Source organism: Tamandua tetradactyla, chromosome 4, assembly GCF_023851605.1.
Source record: "Tamandua tetradactyla isolate mTamTet1 chromosome 4, mTamTet1.pri, whole genome shotgun sequence".
NCBI classification, from domain to species: Eukaryota; Metazoa; Chordata; class Mammalia; order Pilosa; family Myrmecophagidae; genus Tamandua; species Tamandua tetradactyla.
Window position 1 is genome coordinate 94,188,287 of NC_135330.1, and position 19,040 is coordinate 94,207,326.

The 19,040-nt window shown below is 37.9% G+C and overlaps 1 long non-coding RNA gene across 1 annotated transcript in view; it reads right to left on the reverse strand.

Annotated features, from left to right (window-relative positions):
- LOC143679186 (uncharacterized) overlaps window positions 1-14,599 on the reverse strand; it is a 48,737-nt gene extending 34,138 nt beyond the window's left edge. The window contains exons 1-2 of the long non-coding RNA XR_013173578.1: window positions 14,456-14,599; window positions 11,264-11,291 (exon numbers count right to left, since the gene is read on the reverse strand). This is a non-coding gene — a long non-coding RNA (uncharacterized LOC143679186). The remainder of the gene's footprint in view (window positions 1-11,263; window positions 11,292-14,455) is intronic.
- Window positions 14,600-19,040: the final 4,441 nt, after the last annotated feature.

Sequence of the window (19,040 nt, forward strand, 5' to 3'; positions counted from 1 at the left end):
TCTGATCAAAAGGTCACACCTACAATTGGGCATGTCACATCTCAGAGATAATCTGCAGTATTGAATCAGGATTAAAAGAAATGGCTGCTCCCAGTTTTGATCATAATTGAAACATGGCTTTACTAGGGTATACAATACTTTCAAATTGGCACAGATTTTTCTTTTCTTTTCTAATGCATCAGAATAGCCTGAAGAAAAGGACTGAAATTGTTAAACTATAATCCAATAGCCCTGTTCCTTGATAATGATTGTATAATTATACACCTTTTCTCACCTGACCACGTGATTATAAAAGTCTTGTGATGGACACTCCCTGTATTTAATGTATGGTGTATTAGTTAGGGTTCTCTAGATAAACAGAATCAACAGGGAACACTTGCAAATATAAAATTTATAAAAGTGTCTCACATGACCACAGGAACGCAGAGTCTAAATTCACAGGGCAGGCTGTGAAGCTGATGACTCTGATGGAGGGACTGGATGAACTCTGCAGGAGAAGCTCACCAGCTGAAGCAGGAATGGCTCACCAGCCAAAGCAGGAATGGGGCCTGTCTCCTCTAAGTCCTCCTTAAAAGGCTTCCAGTGATTAGATTTAGCATCACTAATTGTAGAAGACACTCCCCTTTGGCTGATTACAAATGGAATCAGCTGTGGATGCAGCTGACGTGATCATGACCTAATCCAATGAAATGTCCTCATTGCAACAGACAGGCCAGTACTTGCCCAATCAGATAAACAGCTACCACAACTTGGCCGAGTTGACACATGTCCCTAACCATGACTTAAGGGTAGATGAGTAATAAAGCAAAGGCATGCATGAAAAATAATAATAATAGATCAGGAACATAGGGAAAAATAATCCTATGTAAACTATGGATAATAATTATACTAGTACTTTAATATACTTTCAGCAATTGTAATAAATGCAACTACTGTCATAAAATAGTAGAATTATAAAAAGTGCTATCAATTGTGATATGCTTTCCATACCAGTGCAATTGTTGGTGATGGGGTGGTATACATGAATTCTGTATTTTATGCATGATTGTTCTGTAAATCCACAACTTCTTTAATAAAAATGTTTTAAATTAAAAAAATATATATATATATTGTGATGCCAGCATGAAGGTAAACACATAGACCAAGGGAATAGAACTGACAGTCCAGTAATAAACCCATGCATCTATGGTCAATTTTAAGCATGACGCTAAGATCCTGCAGTCTGGAAAGAACAGTGACTTCACTAAATGGTAGTGAGACAAATGGATAGTCACATACCAAGCATAAAGCGTAATTTCTATCTTATAGTACTTACATAAAATTAAGTCATTTAGAGAGTAAAATGTAATTTTAAAATTATGACACTCAAAAGAAAATATAAAGATATATCTTCAAGACTTCAGATTTGGTTATTGCTGCTTAGATATGACATTAAAAGCACTAGAACTAAAAAAAATAAGACAATTAAAACATACAGAAATTAAAATCTCTTTTTCATCTAAAGACAATCTCAGGAAATTGAAAAGGCAACCTACTGAATGGAAGGAATTACTTGCAAATCATACAACTGACAAGGGCCAAATATCCGAACTATGTTTTAAAAAGCTCTTTAAAAAATAATATAGTGATAAATGTGTAATGGATTTTAAAAGACCACCCTTCAAGGGAACGTATGCAAATGGCCACAGGCACATGAGATAAGCAAATCAAAACCACAATGTGACCCACTCCACACCCAACAGTATGGTTATAATCTTTCAAAAATCTAAAATAATTGTTGGTGAGGTTGTGGAGAAAGTGGAACCCTTTTACACTGTTAGTTGGGAATGTAAATTGTTACTGTCACTGTGAAAAATATTTCAGTAGTTTCTTAATATGTTTTATACAGAATTAACAGATGATCTGGCAATTCTACTCCTTGAAAGAACATATTCAATGAATTGTGTGCAAATATTCATAGATGCACTATTCACAGTATTCAACAAGTGAAAACAAACCAAATACCTATCCTCAATGAGTGAATTACCAAAATATGTTATATGCATAAATTGGAATACAGTTCAGCCATAAAAAAATAATGAATCAATGGTACGACCTATTTGGACAAATCTCAAAAACAAAAGTGAAGGGTGCAAGGCTAGTTCAGTGGTGGAATCCTCACCTGACATGCAGGAGACCTGGGTTCAATTCCAGGCCCATGCACTTCCCAAACAAAGAAACAAAAAAATTCAACAAACTATGCTGCAATAACAGGATACTCACAATGAAAAAGAATGAAATGTGACACTGCTGTACACCATAAAAAATATATATATAGGTGAATGAAGCAAGATTAAAAAGGTCACATTTTATAAAGATTCCATTTACCTGAAATAATAACCAGAATAGGTAAATCAATAGAAACAGAAAGAAGATTAATGGGCAACAGGTTGAAAGGAGTGGGGAATGGGCAGTGAGTCTTTATATGGGTGTAAAGTTTCTTTGGGAAGGTTATGAAATTGCTCTGGAAATAGATTAAGCTGATGCACTAAACTGTGAAAGTACCAAATATGGCTGAATATACCAGTCAAAAGAGTCAAGTTTATGCTACATGAATTTCATCTTTAAAAATTTGCAGATAAGCCTGAGTACAGTAATTGCATGAGATTTTATTCTAAGAAATCCAGTTTTCTATGTGACACAAAATACATTTATTCTGATGCTTAAATCTGAATAGAAACAATAGTTCTAAATTTTAATAAGTATTTACTTCCTAATGTTTCTTTCTTCATTTCAAAAATGACACAATATTGGAGAAAAATTAAAAATGGCAAATTAAAAATAAACACTTGAATTCCTCTCAAATATCCACTTCACTTATGAATGAAAGGGAAACGAAATTATGTCTTGTACTGGTATGTACTGTAATTTTTATATAACTTCCTCTCATCAAAAGCAAGAATAAAATTGGTATCCAATTTGGCTTAGGATGATTAATAACCTTTATAACCTGTTCTAGAGATAGTGGCTTCTACCCTATCTCTCCTATACTCCATTCTTCATCCAAGTAACCCCTTTTTAAAAATTTTTCTCACATCATTAGTCATATAAAAAATTCATATTTCTTCATCTTCCATGTATTTTTATTTCCAAATTTCTTTCAGAGAATTCCAGCCATTTCTCTGTAGAGAAAGTATGCTTGGTTCTCTGCTAAATCTGTCTAGGACCTGGAGTACTTCCCAGTACATGGAAGATAGCCAAAAGGATTTATGAATAGTAAAGAAATGAATGAATTTTCTAAGCTTCCCTTCACAAGGTCTTATATATCCATATGAGGGTTATAATTTTTCATTGGTAATTCCAATCAAGATGAACAAGTGAGTGTCCCACAGAACGAAGCATTGACTACATTTATTATATACATAATCAGGGTTTGACCCCTGGAATACAGCCCTTAAAAGGTTTATTTACTGTTTTTAAGGAATAGAAAATCTAGGTTATATCTACCTTGAGAAGAAGATGAACAGGGAAGAGCTTTGGGAGAAGAAAAAAGTCCTGCTTTCCATCTGAACCTTTCTCAGAACTGATTTGACCTTGCAGAGTCTTCTACTCTTTGAGTTTTGATGAGTTCTCTGAACAGCAAGTATCAGCAGACCTCATTTGCTTTCACTTTTTTTTTTTTTTTTTTTTTTAAGGAAAGACAGAGAGAAGGAAGGAAGGATAGAAGGAAGGAAGGAAGGAAGAAAGGGAAACATTTTCTTGTTTTATTGTATTCTGTTTCTCCATTTTTGTTACATGGGCTGGGGCCGGGAATCGAACCGAGGTCCTCCGGCATAGCAGGCAAGCACTTTGCCCGCTGAGCCACCGCGGCCCGCCCTGCTTTCACTTTTATACATACTGAGTATACTCATACTTTTTTTTTTACATCAGACTAATACCTTAAATTTTATTGTGTCACTTTTTGGCTCACAAAACTCAATTACTATTTTTATTTGTGAGTCTTGTACTGGTTTGAATTTGTGGTGGACCCCAGAAAAGCCATGTCCTTTAATTCTCATTCAAAATTGATGGCTGGGAGCATCTGATTGTTCCCATGGAGATGTGACTGACCCAACTGTGGGTATCAAGTTTTGATTAGAGGGAGATGTTACTCCACCAATTCCAGGTGGGCCGTGAGTGAATTCTTTTAAAGAAGAGAGAGCCCCTTTTTAGAGCCACAACAGAGTCCACACAGCCAGATAATTTTGGAGATGCAGAAGGAAAATGCCCCCAGGAGAGCTTCATGAAACAGGAAGCCAGGAGAGTAGTAGATGCCACCATGTTTACCATGTGCCTTACCAGTTGAGAGAGAAATCCTGAATGTCATCAGCCTTCTTGAACCAAGGTATCTTTTCCTGGATTCCTTAGATTGGACATTTCTATAGACTTGCTTTAATTTGGACATTTTCATGGCCTTAAAACATGTAAACTTACAACTAAATAAATTTCCCCTTTTAAAAGTCATTCTGTTTCTGGTATATCACATTCTGATACCTAGCAAATTAGAACAGGTCCTTTTCCCATTTTTCTCTTGAATCTATTTTATTACTTTTACTCACATCCTTGAAGATTCTAGGTATTTGCTTTTCAACATTGTAAGCACTGAATACTTGTAAGCCATATGTGGCTATTAAACTCAAATGAATTAAATTTAATAAAAATTTGAAATTTCAGTTTTTCAGTACCCCTATCTAAATTTAAATGTCCACTAGCCACGTGTGGCTTCTGAAATGAATGGTGCAGATAAAGATGTATCTTCATTACAAAAATCACCATAAGGCACATTGATGTTGACCTTTTAGATACTTCTATTTATAATGATTTATTTTTTGCTCCACTCTATTAATTCTCTTCTGTCTTTTCTCAAATGATGTTTTATTGTATTTCTTTTAACTTCTTAAGGTAGGGGGTTAATATCATTGTTATTTACTTTAATAACTGTAAGTATTTTTTTTACAGCATAAGGACAACAATTTTCCTGGGAATATTGGTTCAACTTTGTCTCTTTGGCAATTTTATGCAATGTTTTCAATTACTATTTTTTTCCATATTGAAGATTTTAAAAACTTTTGCAAAGTTTATTTAGAGACATTTCACCTGTTAATTTTCAGTCCCTAATTTTTTTTTAAACATGGGCAGGCACCGGTAATTGAACCCAGGTTTCCAGCACAGCAGGGAAGAATTCTGCCTGCTGAGTCACTGTTGTACCACCCAGTTCCTACATTTTATATATATATTTTTTCATGGGCAGGCACCAGGAATCAAACCTCAGTCTCTGGGCATGACACGTGAGAATTCTGCTACTAAGCCACCATTGTGATGCTCTCCTACATTATATTTTGTTTGTCATTATTTTATGGTTTTATTTTCTTTAGAATAGGAAATATTGGTTATCCCTTTCACATTTCTGAGGTTTTCCTACATCTTATTTTATGAACCATTTGGTTGCCAGTTTCATGATTTCTTTAAACTTAGACTTTCTGTTTGGGTTGTGATATTTTCATATAAGCATTTGTTGAATAATTGGAGAATTCATCCCACTTTCTTTGTGAAAGCAGTAAAGACTTTCATTTTCAAAACAAGTAAGAGACATAAGTATAACACATGATAAATAAGTTAAGTAGGCCTGAGATGAGGTCCTCATGCTAAGCCCATGTCAGCAAACCAAAGTTTAACTAAATTCCAGTCTCTTAAAAATGCTCCTGCTCCCAGAAACCAAAACCTGAGAACCACCAATCTTTATTCATTAAAGGATTATTTGCAAAAGGCAAATGCAAAATTAAAGTTCATGGCATTTGTGGCTTCCTAGCTGACAGAGAAATCCCAGATGCCATTTGCCCTCTCTTTGGTATCTGTCTCTGAATGCCTTAGTTTGGGTATATTTAAGGCCTTAGAACTGTAAACTAGTAACTTAATAAATTCCCTGTATAAAAACCAATACCTTTCTGGTATTTTACATTCCAGTGGAATTAGCAAACTAAACCAATTTTGGTACCAGAGAAGTGGGATACTTCATTTTGCAAATACCAAACATGTTAGAATGGCTTTTTATGTGGTTAAAGGGAAGATTCTGGAGTAATTGTGAGGTAGTGAAAAGGAAAGGCTTAACTTGCTTTGAAGGGACTGTTGGTAGAAATGTGGACTCAAAAGATACCTCTGATGAGGTTTTAAACTTAAGTGATGAGTGTATTATTGCAAACTGGAGAGAAAGCAACCCTTTTTTTAAGTGTTCTGGTTTTGGATGAAAGGTAGAATTTGAAAGGAATGGGCCGGCATACTTAGCTGAAGAGATTTCTAAATGAAATGTGGAAAATCCAACCTGGCTGCTCCCTGCAGCTTGTAGTAGAAATGTGCCAGGAAGAAAATAAGTTAAGAACTGAACTCTTGGGTAACACAAAATCAGAAATTGACAGTCTAGAAAGTTATTGGCTTCCAGAAAAGGATACCAGAAAGCTAGTGCCCCAAGTAAGGATTTAACCAAACATGGAACCACTCAGCCATATCCAGAAAAACCAGGATGGGAGATGGAGCTGTTCAGAAATGGTCTGTAGAAAGTCATAACATTTCATGGCTTTGATTTCTGTGTACCACATGGAAATTATTTTTTTCATGAGATCTGTATAAATGGAACCACTGCTAGTCTGAACAAAAAGGATCAAATATTAAAGAAAACTATCTTCAAAAGCAGAGCATGAAAGTGAATATCTGAAGCCAAAAAATATTTGGCCAAGAGAATGGACCAACCCATCCACATGGAAAAGCTGAATGTGCCACAGAAGCAGAGGGCAGGCCATCTGCTTCATTGCTCAGGAGGAGCTTTTGTGCCCCAGGTCTTGGAAAGAGTGGAGTGCATAAACTAGGGTTTCATGGGAGCCTGGCAGTTGCCCCCTTGTTCTGGAGGCATTGAGTGTATGCCCTGGATAAGGAAGAAAGTGTAGGTGCTGCCCTGATGCTTGGAGATGGTAGAGCTGAGAGAAATGTGGTATTCCCAATGATCCCCAGTTTTGTAACTCTTACACCAACATTGGGATAGAACAAGACTGCTGCATAAGCCCTTAGAGAAGATGGAACTGCCACTCTCTGAAGCCCCAAGAGTAAGTGACTCTCAGACTTTGAAATCAAATGGAGTATGCCCTTCAGGTTTTTGGAACTGTTTGGGACATTTGACCCATTTCCCCCCTATGGCAATGGGAACATATATCCTATGATTATCCTTCACTTGTATGTTGGAAGCAGATAACTTGTTATGAGTTTCACAGGTCAACAGCCAGAGAATTTTCCTTAGGGAAGACTATGCTTGTAACTGATTTTGATGAGATTTTATACTGTTTTTCACTTGTTATGATATTTGTATACTTACTGAAATGGCTTAAGTCTTTTGTATATTGTGATGGAATGAATCTATTTTGTGTATGGAAAGGACATGTCTTTTGGGGGCCCAGAGAGTGGAATGTGCTATTCTGAAACTATTATATACCTGAGAAAAACCATATCTTTTAATCATGATTCAACCATTGCAGGATGGGACCTCTTGATTAGGTTGTTTCCATGGAGAATGTGACACACCCAATTGTGGGTGTGTGAGCTATCATTAGATTACATCCATGAGGATGTGACCCACTCAACTGTGGAGGGACCTTTTAATTAGGAGGAAATATGACTTTGCTCCATTCAAGGTGGGTCTTAAAAATTAAAAAAAATAAAAGAAAACAAACAAGGTGGGTCTTAATTGGTTTGATGGTGTCTTTAAAAGCTCTCATGGAAAAAGAGCCTCAGAGTCATCATAGACACCAGAGGTGCTTAGAATGCACTTAGACCAAATCCCAGCAGACATCACCATGTGCCTTCCTATGAAGTGCTCAGCAAGCCAGAACTGAGAGTTTTGCCCTGGAGATTCTAACTGAGGACACAGATTCCTTGAGAGGAAGCCACTGAAATCAGAAGTACAAAGTGATGAACCAGGAGCAAGGTCCTCAGATATCAGCCATGTGCCTCCCAACTGACAGAGAAATCCCGGACACCATTCACCTTCTCTTCAAAATCAAGGCACCTTTATCTGGATGCCTTAGTTAGGATACTTTTAAGGCCCTAGGATTGCAAACCTATAACTTAATAAATCCCCTGGATTAGTTTGGTAGCTGTCAGAACGTGATTTATGAGAAGTGAAATGGCTTTTAAAGAGGGGAATTTAATGGTTACAAGGTTACAGTTCTAAGGAAGTGGAAGTATCCAAAATAAGCATTAACAAGAGGTTACCTTCACTCCAGAAAGGCCAACTGGACTGGAACACCTCTGTCAGCTGGGAAGTCACATGGCTACCATCTGCTGGTCCCTTGCTCCTAGGATCTGTTGCACTCAGTCTCCATCTATGTGCAAGTTCCTCATTTTGCTTCTTTGGGGCTGGCTTTCATTTCTTGAGTTCCCTTGTCTCTCTCCAGGTTCTAGCTTGCTTAATATCTCATGGTGACATGTGCTGGACTCCAAGCATCTCCAAACATCTATGTGTCTGTTCTCTGAAGTCACTGTTCTCTGAGCAACTACATCTGCTCTCTCTACAGGCTCCAAGGCATCTGTAATTTCTCTCAGCTCTCTCTCTAAAATGTTTCCTCTTTTAAATGATTCCATTAAACTAGCCAAGACCCACCTGAAATGGGTAGAGTTGCATCTCCTTCTAATCAAGGGTCACATCCAAAATTGGGCATACTGCATCTCAGTGGAGATAATCTAATCAATTTACAACCTATAGTGCCAAATTAGGATTAAAAGAAAGGGCTGTTCCCACAAGATTGGACCAGTATTAAAATATGGCTTTTCTGGGATACATAGTATTTTCAAACCAGCATATCCCTTTTATAAAAGCCATTCCATTTCTAGTAGTTTGCATTTTGGCAGGATTAGCAAACTAAAATAGCATTTATATGTTTTTATGTCTAAGAACAAATTTTTTATCTGAACATTATAAGCTCTCTGTGTCTGTAGTAGGTCTCTTATGAGTTTTCCTACCTCTGGATGGTATTATCAAATTAACTAATAAAACCCCTTAAAAGAACTCTATTCAAACTGACTTAAAGATAAATAATTGTGTTAGGTTTGGGTGTCAACTTGGTCAAGTGATGATACCCTGGTGTCATGTTGCTATAGATGTAAATCATCAGTATCTGAACTTCATCTATGGCTGATTACATTAGCAGTTGCCTAAGAGGGGTGCCTTCCCCAGTGAGTGAGGTTTAATTTAATTAGCAAGAGGCTTAAAAGAGAGAGATCAGAAGAGAGCTCAGCAGGTCAGCATATCTCACCTCAGCAGCCCAGATATTTGGGGATGCAATAAGGAATCACCCCAGGGAAAGACACAGGAACCCAGAAGCCAAGAGACAAGGCCAGCAGACATTGCCATGTGCCTTCCCATGTAACAGAGAACCTCAGATAAAATCGAGCTACGTTTCCTCTGAAGAACTGTAAATTTTTCCCCAAATAAATCCCCTTATCAAAGGCTGATCCATCTCTGGTGTGTTGCATTCTGACAGCTTTAGCAAATTATAACAATAAATAACACATATAAAAATTAATCCTAATTAAGTTACAGAAACTAAGGAAAGCAAACTTCTAATTTTTCCCCCAATGAAAAAAGTATATTTATTGAACCAAATCCAAGTGCTTTGAAGAAAATTAAAAGTTTCCACAACTCAATAAACCTTTGGAAAACAGGACTAATATTAGCTAAAAATAGTTATTTCTTTGGAATTATGAATATAAGTAAAAAAATAACCATACAATTTTATTCTACTTGGGTACATTCTTCCAATTTTTATATAGGATTACTGATCAAACAAACTAGCACTAGATCTTTAAGATAATAAACAATGTAAATTTGTATATAAAGAATAATCATGCTTTGAAGGACATTAACTTGAAGAAGTTCCAAGGTATTCTGATAACTTCATGTAAGGTATGCAAGATGTGCTTTGTTAAAAGAAAAGAAAGCATTTTGCCTTAAAGTTAAATAATTGGTAACCCCCAAAAGTATGTTCTTTCTAAATGTAAAGTACATTCATTCCATAACAATATCAGAAAACCAAAAACTACTTCAGTAATAATACAAATAAAATACAAAGTCAGAACAGTACAAAATCTCATCAAAGTCAGCTACAGGCATGGTCAGCCCTAATGCAAAATTATACTCTGGCCCTGGATCTGTAAAACTCAGAACTTATAAAACTTATTTTCTGCCAACATACAAAGGAGGGACCATCATAGGATACATATTCCCATTCCCATAGGGAGAAACTGGAGGGGACGCAGGAGTCACCAGACCCAAATAGTTTAAAAAACCTGTGGGACAAACTCCATTAGATTTCAAGGTCTGAGACTCACTTACCTTCAGGATTTAGAAAGCAGCAATCTCACCCTTTCCAAAAGCCTACACAGTGGCCCACCTCTCTCCAAATGCAACCTTGTGGGACACTGGGGAAACCACCTTTTTCTTGGCTCCACCCTCTCCAAGCACTGGGGCAGCACCTGGGCTCTCTGCCATCTCTGGGACACATACTCAACCCCACAATGTGGTGGCAGCCAGGCTCTCCCCAAACTCCAAGGAATGTGCTTCACCCTCTTCAAGGGTTGAGGTGGCATGACTCTTCCACTGCAATGGTGGAAGGCCAATCCTCTGCCTTTGGGGCAAACTCACACTTTTCACATGCTTGGGTGGGTCTGCTCTCCTGGCCCAAGGTTTCTTGACTTCAGACCTCAGCCTCATACTGTATGAGACCAAAGGAAGAGAGCTGTATTTTATCCAAAACCCACATTTTCTGTAGCACTCACTTTAATGCAAGAAGACTGGATAGTTCATTTAAACATCCCAAACACACAGCACCCAAAATGGGAATTAAGACAAGCCTTCTGGTCTATTAACCAGCTACGAAATGTCCTTGCAGTAATGGCTAGTCCAGTGCTTGCTTGACAAGACAACTGGGCTCCATTACCTGGCCAAGCTGACACATGAACCCAACCATAACAATATTCACATTGTCATCTTGGCAGCCCTACATATCACATTAAACCATATTTAATCTCTAAAGAGAACACAGTAACAGACATATGTCACCTAACAATACTCAACTGTCATGCATGCAACCAGAAAAACATTAAATCTCTCCAGAATAGGGTGCAAATGCTTAGATAACATTTACTCTTAAACTTGATAGTCTATATCTTAAATACTATGACATGAACAATACAACTTACGTACCTCAAGGCTCATCCAGGGAAAAAAATTCCTGTAGAAACCAATAGGATTATTTTTTTAAAACTTCCTTGTTTTGCCTGTATAACCCTCCATATTATTCCTCAGACCTCCCCTACATTTTGTGGATTGGACATAACCCAAATCATGAATCACTTAATGAAGCTTCAAAATTCAAGCAATTAATTTCTTTGTATATTTCTTTGTCTGTTGACACAGAGAAGACACAAATTAATACTTGTTCTGATCATTCTGGACTTTCTGATCTTTCCATGGAAAGATCAACTCTTAGGCAGACAAGACAATATCCAAAACATAAAATAGCAGGAATTTGAGACACATTTTAAGACAATAATTGAACATGTTCACAGTGAAGAGAAATCCAAAGGCAGTTTTCCCTCTTTCTTTCATGTGTAAGTTATATATGTTTATAAGGGTTTGAAGCTGATTTAGGGAAAAATGTTTGCATATAGCAAAATCTTAATGTCTTCCATGGCCTAGAAAAAAGTTTCTAGTCTAGAGCTGTGCAAGGAAATAAAAATATAATGACACTTCAAGACAATAGTCTAACTGCAGTAACCATCTACTTTACTTCAGAGAAATTTAATATTCTTTTGTTTATACCAACCAGTACACTGAATTTTTTCCCTCATTAAAGTTTTCAACAAAATCAGAGTTAAATTAATATCATTTTCAAGGGCAAGAAATGGTATGCAAGACTGTTGTTTACTCTGTGGGACTCATAAAACACAAGAAACCCTCCAAGAGCACAGGCCCAAGAAGTAATACATGAGGCACTGGATGCAGGGCAAAGTGACTCATTAGGAGTAACACAAAGAAGAGTGCAGTTGCAACACAGGTAGAGAGAAATTCCTGATATTCTCTCAAGTATTAAGGACTCCCAACTTAATAAGCCAGCCCTGGAACTTGAGGCTTCACCTTAGGAAACTTATTTCTGTAATGATGATGTTAAGCCTACTTATAATTATGCCTCAGAGTCGCCCCCAGAGAAACTCTATTGCCTCTCAGATGTGACCTCTCTCTCTAAGCCAAACTCTGTGAATAAGCACACTACACTAGCCTCCATGTGGGACTTGACTCCCGGGGTGTAAATCTCTCTAGCAATAGGGGAAAAGACTTCCAGGGATGGGCCTGGCCCTGGCATCCTGTGACTGACACTGCCTTCTTGGACCAAAAGGGGAAAAAGAAATGAAACAAAGTAAAATATCAGTGGCTAAGAGATTTCAAATAGAGCTGAGAGGGTTATTCTGGTAGTTACTCTTATGCAAGCTTCTGCCAGATATTAAAATGGCCACAGTATGCCAAGCTCCAACTAACAGTATTCTGGAAAACTGTAAAGAATATCCAGGGTACTCTTTACTTATTTAGCTATTAAGTACATATTTTTCAGAAATTTAAAGCTTCCAGAATGTTCCTATGCCAGATAAGACCAGAAACACAGAGGTATCAGTCTCTTCAAGAACATCAACCACATTCAGTTCTTTACCCATGATATCAACAACCCCTGCCAGCATGAAGAAGTTAGAATGATAATTGCCCAGATATCCTTGAAGATTGAGAAAAGGATAAAATGAGGGGGTATAAGTGAGAAATTAACAAATGATTATGATTTCCAAACCATTATATAGATATATTTTTAGTACCTAGTGTATTAGAATAGCCAGAAGGAAATACATGAAATTACTAAACTGTAACCCAGTATCCTTGATCTATGATAATGACTGTCTATAGCTGTTATCATGTGATTCTAAAATCCTTGTGATTGTCAACCCCTCTATTCAGTGTATGGCTAGATAAGTAATAAAGCAATGCTTATAAGGGATTTTAAAAGCAGAATGATATAAGGATACTACACTGAACAATGGAATAGAATTTAGAGTTCAGAAATAGACCCTCTTATCTATGGCAGTGGTAGTTTGGAGTTCTTACATAACACAGAAAATGCCATATTCTTTTAACCCATTCCAGTGGATGCAGAAGTATTGTGTCTTGGATATTTGGTTAGATTATTTCAATTGAGATGTGGCCCATTTCATTCAAGGTTAGTTTTAATCCCTTTCCTAGAATCATTTATGGGAGTGTACAAGACAGAAAAGGACCAGAAAACCCAAAGAGGCTGAGAGATAATATTAAGGGAAATGCATAAAGAGAATAGCTCTGGGGAAACTAAGGGAGGACTCACAGAGGGGCCCACTGGAACCAGAAGCTAAAACAATGAAATCTGGAATTGAAGAGCTAGCAGGCACCAATAACGTACATGCCTTCCAACATGACAGAAGTATCCTGGATGCTAGCAATCTGTCTTCATAATCATAGTATAATCCTGTTGATGCCTTAATTATGAATTAAATTTTCAGGAATTTATAAATGAAAATTGTGAGCTATAAATCCCATTGTAAAAGCCAATCCATTTCTGTTGTATTGCATTCTGGAAACTTTAGCAGACTGAAACAATGACCAACTGATTTTTGACTAGGCAGTGAAGTTCACTCAAGTGGGAAAGAACAACCTGTTTAACAAATGGTGCTAGGAGAATTGGATATTCATACCCAAAAGGATGAAAGATGATCCCTATCTCATACTTTACACAAAAATTAACTCCAAATGGTTCAAAGATGCTAAACATTGCAGTTGAGAACGTAAAGTTCTCAGAAGAAAATGTAGGGAAAAATCTTAAAGACATTGTGATAGGAGATGGTTTCTTGGATCTTACACCCAAAGCACAAGCAATGAACAAAGAGAAAGATAAATGGGTTCTGCTCAAAATTAAATACTTCTGTGCAAAGGAGTTTGTCAAGAAAGTAAAAAACCAGTTTATTCACTGGGGGGGGGAATATTTGTAAACCACATAAAATCACATAGAAAACGTGAGAGAATGCTCCTAATTTTCTTAATACACACCATTGTCCTGAATTCTTAATACATTATTATTAGAACAGCAACATCTTTACAAGTTGGTTTTCATTGACTTAAAATAACAATTTATAACTTTCATGTGACATCACGAGGAGGTACTGCCAGCGAACTCCCGCCCCCCCCTCCAGCACCTCCCCCCAAGCCCCTGTGACACCCAGCCGGCGGCCACCGTGCTCCTGGGGGCTTTTCCACCCAAAAGGCGGGCCAGTGGCCCGCTCCGCTAGCTGAGGGGAAGCCTCCCTGAAAGGCGGACTCACTTACCAGAGCTACGACCACCGTCACCATCTTCAGTCCATCGCGGCCGCCTCACGAACTGCCGGATGCTACTCTTTCTGCATTCTCAAATTATCTGGGCATTGACTGAAATGCCTAGAACAATGGAACTCTCGTGATATTAGGTCTTTCTTCCAGCGACGCGAAGTAAGAATGAATGTATTCCGTTGTCATGGTGACCTGCACTCGCTCATCAATGAGGCCTGGAGAATCAAAATGGAATGTTGAGTATTGTTTTTAAAACGTGATCTGATCTCTTAATTTTAAAAAAGTTTAGAAAGTAATCATCATTTTGAAAGCTTTTATTTTTGAGAGAGAGAGAGAGAATCTGTGACAAACATTTTGTATCAGATATTTTTCTTTTAATTCTCTATATAGAGACCCGCTTCGGGCTATGCTAGAAATGTAGCTAGGATTGCAAGTTTTTTTTTTTTATGGATGCTCAATGAATTTTATTTGAAAATGATCTCTTACAAGAAAAAAAAATTCAAAAGTGTTTTCCTATAATGCTGATATCAGGGAAATAACATTCCATTGAGAATTCATGGAGAACATGGGAAGTTTTTACATTCTGCTCTTCCCCCTGGTGGCCAGGACAAAAACAGCATTCTGTGTTTAATTAATCAGAAAGCATTCCAGATTCTTCAAATGCTCCTCAGAGGCATTGCATTGGGGGGTTTCAAGCAAGAGATATTACCCATTTGTTTACTGGATGCCCTTTCTAAAACAAATTTCCTGGGAGGCGTAATTGACTATACATTGACCAGCATCTTCCAGGGCTGGTTATTTTTCCTTTCAGGTCATGGATATTTATTTGAGCCCTTGATTATCACCCAGATTATTTTTGTCTCAGTCTCCAAACACCTATATTGGCTGTGAGCTTTCTCCAAATTACATCCTCTTTAAAAGGACCCCAGTCCAGTAAGCTAATCAAAACCTAAACTTCATAGGTAGTTACATTCCAATCAAAAGGCCACATCTTTTGGAGATGATCTAATCATTATTTCCCTACAGCATTGAATAAGGATTAAAAGAAATCTTGTCCCCACAAGACTGGATCAGGATTAAAACATGGCTTTTGTGGGATACATAATGGCTCTAAGCCAGCACAGATGGAAAGGAACATCCTATGCAAATAGTAATCAAAAGGGGGCTGAGGTAGCTAAAATAATGTTAGATAACATAGACCAGAAGTCCAAAACAGCTAAAAGGGACAAATAAAGTCATTATATATCAGTAATTGGGTCAATTAACAAGCAGAGATATAATTGACAAATATAAATATACATGCACCAAGCCATATACTATATTAAGAAATACATGTATATGTAGAATGGAATGATTTCTAAATGTTGTGTTAGTTAATTTTTTTAATTAATAAAAGAAAACTGAAAAAAAGAGGATCTGAAGACCTGGTGGAGGCATAAGGAATCATCAGTTCAGACATGGTAGGGCTGACAGGCTGACTAAATTTCTGGCCTCTCTTTGACCATGAGGGGAAAAGTGGTATGTAAGTAGTCTACCTGGTAACAGCAATATATTAGTGAAGTGGATAATATTCAAGAAGAGGGTGGTGGATTAAAAAAAAAGAAATATATGAAGAAAATATTAACCAATTTGTAGAAAGAAATAGTTCTACATTAAGAGTAGGAGTCTACAATATACCACATTCAATAATAGATATAGCATCATCTGCACAGATGATCAATAAAGAAACAGAAAACTTGAGGCAAATGAAATTGGAAGTAAAAAATACTGAATCACATGTAAGATTTTTATGTAAACCTGCAATCACTCTAATTGAAAAGAAATTCCTATGATGCTTTTTAATAGCAGTTTATTGATTATAAGTAGGATTGAATAATGTGACCTACCAAAGACAATTTCATTTTAACACTTTTAGTCCTATATATGGGAATGCATTTGTAAATATTTTCTTAAAATATCTGATTATGATAAGATCAAGTTGAATATTGATGGGCCTTAATCCAATATGACAGGATATTTTAGTTATCTTGGTTGTTTAATAAAATACAATGCCATGGGCTGGCTTACACATTTGGAGTTTATTGGCTCAAGTTTTCAAGGTCAGGAGAAGTTAAAATCACATCCAAATCAAGACCTTATCAGGATACAGCTCTTTTTTTTCTTTTCTTTTTTTTTTTTTTACCAAAATTCATATTCTGGGGATAACTACCAATGATCCTTGGTCCTCAGTTCCTCTGCAAATGGTAAAACACCTTGTTGCTCCTTCTGACCTCTTCCATATCACCCAGTTTTTTTAGAACTTCATCTTCTGCCTCTCTTGTGTAGATTTTTGCTCTCTGAATTATATTCTACTTGTAAAATGCTCGAGAAAAAATATTAAGACCCATTCCTTTTGAGTTGCATCACACCTTAGCTGAGGTAACTTCATTAACTTGTCCTACTTTCAAAAGGTTCAAACCAATTAGGATGGATTAAGTTTTTCTGGAGCATATACTCTTCTTTCTGGAATTCTGAAAGGCAGCTTCTTTCTATATGGAAAGAACATTCATTCCATCACTTTTCCAATGCCTTAAGCCATTTCATAAATGATTTTAAGTACAAAGTCTCATTAAAATTGCCTTCAGATTTGGTCTGTCCTGGGGCATAATTCTCTTCTGTCTGTGGACCTGTGTACTCTAGAAAACAAGTTATCAGCTTCTAATATACAAAGGATGGACAGACATATAATAAAATTCCCACTCCTATAGGAGAAATTGGAAGGAAAATAGGGGTCTTCGGCTCCAAACATTTTTGAAACACAGTGTGGCATACTCCATTAGAATCCAAGATCTGAGATTCATTTATGGCTTGATGTTTTTACTTCTGGGCCTGAACAAGTATCAGTGCCACTGCTTCCAAGCCCCTTCTCAGTGGCCATTCTCTTCCCAAACACAGAGACATATATTCTACTCTCTTCAAACAGCAGTGTGGCAGCTAGTATCCGGGCAAATGCCCCACCTTATCCAAGCTCAGGCATGGTACATAGGCTCTCTGAAGAGTCCTGGGCACAGGACCCACTATCGCTTAGAACTGGGGAAGAAGCAGCTTCCTCAACAATGTGTTGCAATGATTATCACAACCCAACACTGCACACCATAGGAAACCACATAGTGTCCCAGACCCATGCATATACCTGTCCTGCAACACATCACAGCAGTGTTATGCCCCTTCCCATGTCCTACATCCTGTCCCACACTTATCCTGCAAATACAAGACTTTGGACTACTGAAGGACAATAACTTCCAAAGTAATCCTATACAGATTTTACATACCTTCAATGCAACAGAAGATCACTAATCATATACAGTTGCAGACAGAAATAGCCCAGCCTAATGACCAAACAGTGGAGGAGACAAAGACTTAGGAACAACAAATCAAAGATGTTCATGTAACTCTTCTAAATAAAACCAATGGGTTGGCTAATGATATAAAGGGGATCAAGACATCACCAGAAAAGAATAAAGGATGATATGAAGGAATAAATGGACAAATAGCAGAAATCACAGAGATTAAAGATGATGTGGACCAAATAAAAAACAGACTACAGACACAGAGAGGAATATTTGAAGAGGCAGAAAATAGAATAAGCAAACTAAAAGACAGGACAACTTATTTTTATCACAGAAAATGGCAAATGTCAAAAAGATGGAAAATTTGAACTGGATCTCATGGAAATGATGGCAAAACAATGTGCACAAATACAAGAATTATCAGTGTCCTGATGCAGGTTGATGGTGGAGGATGTGGCTGTGCAGTAGCACTGGTCTGAGGTCGGGGCCTTGATGTGCACTGATCTATGGCTTGGGGCCCTTTGTGTCCTATCAGAATTATGACAGTGGGTTGGCATTGCACTTGCATGTCTTGTGGGCATATATGGCCCAGCTGTGCAGGTTAGTGCTTTCCCAGGGCTGGGGGTTTGACTGGGGGCCATGTGCATGCATGTGTCTAGGAGTGCCATAAACTGATGTACATGTGTGGAGAGCTCAGGAGTGTGGGATGAGGCTGCACGACTGTATGGGCTGGGGGTGGGTGCAACCTGGGTACGTAGGTCAGGGCCTACAGCCTTTATGTGCTGGTGACTATCTGTAGGGGACAGGGAGGTGGAGGTAGGGCTCCAGAGGGACAGAGCAAGACTACTTTGCAGGCAGGTGGGTTGGGCTGGGGTAGGTGTGTTTGCGCTTGAGATGGGGTTATGAGGTGGGTACACAAGGGTTTGGTGGGGGCTCTTGGAGTGTGGGGAGTGGTGGCGGATGATGAGGTTCAGGTGTGTGGGGTGTGGGGTGAGTCATGGGTCATGGGACTGTGCTGGTGAGGGTAACATGTTCAAGGACCATGGCTTGGCTTACTTTCTCTTTCTGGTTTCACCATCTGTGCACTCCTGAGGGCTCCAGACTTCTGTGTTAGACTGTTTGCACCAGCCAGATGGTCTCCAGTTCTCTGCTTCTCAGTTCCTCAGCTTTTGCAACCAGGGCCACCCTATGTGGTATGGAAGACTCTGCCAGGTCACTAAGATCCTGGGATTGCTGTCTCAGTCACCCTGCCATCC